The sequence below is a fragment of the Electrona antarctica genome (assembly GCF_951216825.1).
Source record: "Electrona antarctica genome assembly, chromosome: 12".
NCBI classification, from domain to species: Eukaryota; Metazoa; Chordata; class Actinopteri; order Myctophiformes; family Myctophidae; genus Electrona; species Electrona antarctica.
Genome location: NC_136793.1, coordinates 2,426,147 through 2,431,629, shown reverse-complemented (window position 1 = coordinate 2,431,629; position 5,483 = coordinate 2,426,147).

The window sequence follows — 5,483 nt, the reverse complement described above, 5'->3', positions numbered from 1 at the left end:
GATGGTAAATTAGAGTGGACAAGTTACGCTTTCTTTTGAGGTATGCTGTGTGATTCTCGCTATAAGAGAACATTTACTGTCGGCTTAGGAAAAGTTTGTTCGTCCAATGCTATCATGTAGCAGCGAGGGCCATGTAGTTAATTAGAATGGTCAGCACGCTAAGTGTTAAAACGAGTGCTTCCAAACTCCAGTACAGTACAGTACAGTACAGTACAGTACACTACACTACAGTACAGTACAGTACAGTACAGCACAGCACAGCACAGTACAGTATCGTACCGTACCGTACCGTACCGTACAGTACAGCACCACTCAGTGGTGGTCACATGAAACGGAGCATGTTTAATTTTGTTCAGTGTCTTCTTTCTGACCTTCAGTACCACTTGATTATAATGTAGTTGTGGTACTGGACCTGGTACCAGACCACTGTACTGTATCTAAATGTATCAATTGAACTATAATGTCGTTGTGGTACCGGACCACTGTATCTAAATGTAGAACTATAATGTCGTTGTGGTACCGGACCACTGTATCTAAATGTAGAACTATAATGTCGTTGTGGTACCGGACCACTGTATCTAAATGTAGAACTACTAGAATTTCGCGGGCCTTCGGCCCGCTCATCCTAACGCCATGCGATGCGTCGCAAATGGGAAGAAGGCAATGGCAAGCCATGATGTTTCCATTTATGCATTTGCTTGGAAAGCGCAAAGTTGCCAAGCTGGCTGAGTGGCCCTGTTTGGTTTTGTGTATGTGCGTATGAAAGCGAGCATGGCAATGTTATGGCAATCTGTGGGACACATGCTCAGGAAGACATAATAATGAGGCAACACAAGGATTCATAGTTTGGAAGTATTAGGATTTTACTCGAGTAAGGAGTCAGGAACTTACATGACAATTCAATGCATCGGAAGACCCCAGTCTGACTCTCTGAGTAAACATAAGGCCACAGCCTTTATAGTCTCCACTCCCACAAGAGACATCCCCCAACATAGCCCAAAGGAATTTGGGCCAGTAATAAAGTAACCAACCAGCACCACAGGGGTGTCACAGATAAGATAACATCAGAGTGCAATAAAGGGGTATTATTATATGTTTGCAGTCTAAATTTCTATGACATTACCCCACTTTTAAACATTTAAAAACCCCTAAACACCACTTATCAGTACATCGCAGATGTAGGCAAAAAAAACCTGGAACCCAATGGGTTAGACAAACAGGGAAAATTCCTACATGGCCCTCATCATAGAGCGACCGCACACAAGGCCTACGATACACAGTGGTACAATAGTTTCACAACAACAAACAAAACAAGGCAAAGCCAAATTAAACATACAGCAAAACGTCGTAGCCCTCAGACCAAAAAACATCTCCCCTCAGACCAAAAAACATCTCAGCACCAGAAAATGTCCGTTCAGAACTGTCCACTTTGCACACATCACAGACAGTGTACTGCAGGTGCCATGTGGTCCACACCGCACAGAGCAATCCAAACCGGAAGTAGCTCTTTCACAGAGCTCAAAGCACCAATGTGCATTACATCCACAAGCCCCAGACATGTCGTGAGCTTGCAGATCGGCCATTTGACAGAACTGCACACGTCACAGCCTTCCAAAAGACCAGAAATTGTCACCGCACAGGTGATGCAACATCATTCAGAAACGGCTCCCGAGCACATGATCGCAGGATTCAGAGTCCAGAGTGCTAACAGCACTTGATCCCCCAGTGTAGGGACATCAGCGTGGACACGTCGCGGACAGCAGACTAACCACTCATTTCTGAAAAAGAAAGAAAACCAATGCGAGTAATATGTCATTAACCACACCTAACCGGAGCCGGGCATTCATTCGAGATGGCCCCTGACCTTATATAAATCACGGGTCCTGCTCCGTGGGCATGCCTGCATTTGAGCCCCCAGCCTGCAGGAGCAGTCACAGCAACCCCTGGTCTATTATGGGTAGGTTAAGTCGGGTCTTGAACTTAACCTGCATTAACCAATCGTACTTATCTTCTGTCCACAACAATCAGCTGGCACATTATTACCTTGTGTTATCTCAACATGGATAGGCATAATAAGCTTCGGCTTGATCATGTAACACAACTGTCTTCTAAACACGGAAATGTAAGTACCAAAATGAACTATTCATTCATAAACCAGTCTATACATACTATCATTCATTCAACCCGACTCCGCATCTAAGCGGACCTTAGTTAGTTGACTTAATTTACAACTTCTCATAATACATATTCCATATCATCCCCAAACGATACTTAGCCATGTCATCAGATCCACTTCATCATTCGTCATGTTATTCCAACACGACTCTTCTCATTATTATGGAGCTGAAAGAAAAAAACTACAACACCATTGAAAAGCCCTACTCTACCTGGATCACATTTCCTTCGCTATGTCATCTCCAGCTCAGATACAGTCACATTACTACTAATTTCAATGTTGATGGTGGACTCAATACTACGTAGTTACAGCAGCAATAACGTGTATTATCGAATTTCATTTACTGCTAGTCCACCACTTCTCAATGCCCTTTCTGACTCAACCAGGCTATGCTCAGCTCCACCGTACAACTCTAACTCTCAGTAAGCATATGTGTGTTTGTGCAACTATCTATTGCGTAGATATCTTATCTCTGAACACATTCTTATATGTCTCTTTAGTATGGCATCATCAAACAATACCGTTGTTCAGAACTAATCGCATAACTGCAACAGAACATGATTTAGAACATCCTCCTATGCTCAATTATTCCACCAGGAAACATCAAGTTGTTGCATATCTTACTTACGTAATACTCACAGATTCGACTTCCAAATCCAATGACTTCTGCAAACACAGCAAGATATTCGGCGCACATGCACACATGCACAATTCCAATTTCCGTCAGGGATTAGTCAATTTCGTTAGTAACACCATTAATTTCGTTAGTAACATCATGCCACAAAACATGAGAGAAATCAATCTCATGTCACATCAATCTGGATCGCCTCCACATGAACCTAAGAAAACTTGGATCAGAATATTCATACAGGAAACATAACAATTTTAGTACACTCTTACATACTTTTGTTTGTTTCAAGGCGTCCCTCGAAAACAAACCCTTCTTTGTCCTGATTTAAATACATCACATAGCACTCCTATTTCTGTATATGACCTATTTTGTCAATGGGTTCTTCTCTTCCTGCGGAAATCCTTATTCAGCTCATACCTGCTCCTACTACTGTAGCCCTATTTATTAATGTATCCTTCTACTGATATGTTCGCACTATTGGTGAGATGCGAAAATACTTTCCGCTGTACTTTAAACCGGTCTTGAAGACAAGAGTATAGCACAATATAGCGTCAACCAAACTGTCATGCATCATTACAAATACTACTCAAATCAATTGTTATTTAACAAAACTATGCCTGCAGTATACTGTACTTGCATCCTAAGTAATTCTCTAAACAATATAGAGATTGACTGATTTTACACCGTTTCAACCTCTAAGATTTTACCTTGATCATGACCTTCATGACTACAGGACATTCTTTAAGAATTATTCTATCTTAACTGTCCTTCTTATTTGAGTGAGCGTAATTACTGCACACACATGCTGAAGTGATTCAATGATCTATCTCACTTATCTAGTACTATACTATTGAACTCCACTAATTTATTTAGTATTGTAGTATCTGCCCTGAGCAGCTGATCATAGTATGCCTTTACATTCAGCCATACGGCTAATGAGATCTCCTCTTTGCTCTGCACTAAACTTCTGTGTACAGAAGGACAAGGGTTTTTTTTTTGTTGTGCCTTGCCCATGTTGCAAAGTCATAAACATTCAAATAGCACTAGGCCAGCATATAGCATCACCCTCCCCAGGCTAATCAAAACACAGCTGGCCTACCATCATAGAGATAAGAAACACAGCTGCCCTCATGGGGCTTCTTGAAAGGTTCAACCAGGTCAACCCAAATTCCTTGACAATAGGCTACTCCTAAAGCTTGATCACAATCTGATCATGTAAACAGGTTACATCAGTACAGTATGTCTTAAATTTAACTCATACAGCCAATACATCAATAACAGCCATGTAATCAATAGACCTTTTTGCTAAAACTACTCATAACTCCGGCACCACTAATTAACTAAATTAACTTGTACTTTCACTATACCTTGGTCTGAATTTTAGCCGAATGAAGCCTCTTGGCAGCACTTAAACGTCTATTCCCAGAAGGGGGTTTTATTGACCATGTCACAGGAACTTAGATAAGTGCCCTGAAACAGCTGGAAATCCCTTTGTTTACTGATAAGATAATTTTACGGCCTGCATGGGACACAAAAAGTCAAACTCTGTTTTCTTAAGAGTTTGCCAGTTGTCAGTGAGATTGACAACCAATCACAGTATCTATCACTACTATATTTTAGTAAATACAACCTATTTTTGTTTTATAGCAGCCATAAGTGGAACAAATGCAACTCTGTAGCTACTCACTATCATTCGATCCCAATGTACACCTGTCAGCTTCACCTCACCCCTCCACCATACTGCAGAGAGAAACACAATCAGCCACAAAAATAGCACAGCTTTTTTCGCATTCAGTTGTCACCAACGCGTACTCCTTCATGTCGGGATTCCGATTCAAGAATCTTTGTTTCCTTCAGATTCCGATCGTATCATTGTCCAGTGATCCCCCATCACTGTTTGCAATGTCAGTGCATCAATGTCCAATGCTAGTGACCAATGTCCAATGTTCAGTTCGTTCTCTTCTCAACCCTGACACAGAGTTGCCCCCTCATACTGGAAAAAACAAAACCAGTAGTTTGGACCCGTCCATGTGGTATCCTCTTTCCAACAGAACAGGATGAGGTGTTGTCGACAGCCGTACATTTATTTTTGCATAATATTGCAATCCACTGTACACTAAAGTTTGCAATTATAGCTGCTATATTCTATTCCATATTTAACTTTTGGGTTCCTGTCCTTCAAACAATGTCATCAAATCAATCACCGTCACAAGCTATCAGCATGTGGGCATACTCATTTTATTTTATGCCTTATTTGGACTTTCAAAATTACAAATCTGTATATACTTTAAGTCATAGGCCTAAAATTACAAATCTGTATATTACACTTTAAGACATACTGTAGATTACAACCCAAACCGGGTTCTCAGATCCTCGCAAAAGATGTCACCAAATCGAACATCGTCACACTATTCCTATTTGCCAAACAGTGACTGCTTGTTAGCCTGTGTTAGGCCTAAAGAAGGTTCTTAAAGGCTAACATGTTATCCTCGATAAATGCAATCACTTGTATCAGGCAGATATCTTTTTTTGTGCACTTGTCATGCACTTTAAGACATACAGTACAGTACATGATCAGGTCTCTGGCTCAGATACCACAAAACTAACTTTTGCCTTCTAGGTGTTGGCCGTGGGCTTAGCCAAGTCAATCTCCTTCAATAAACCACAGGGGTGCAA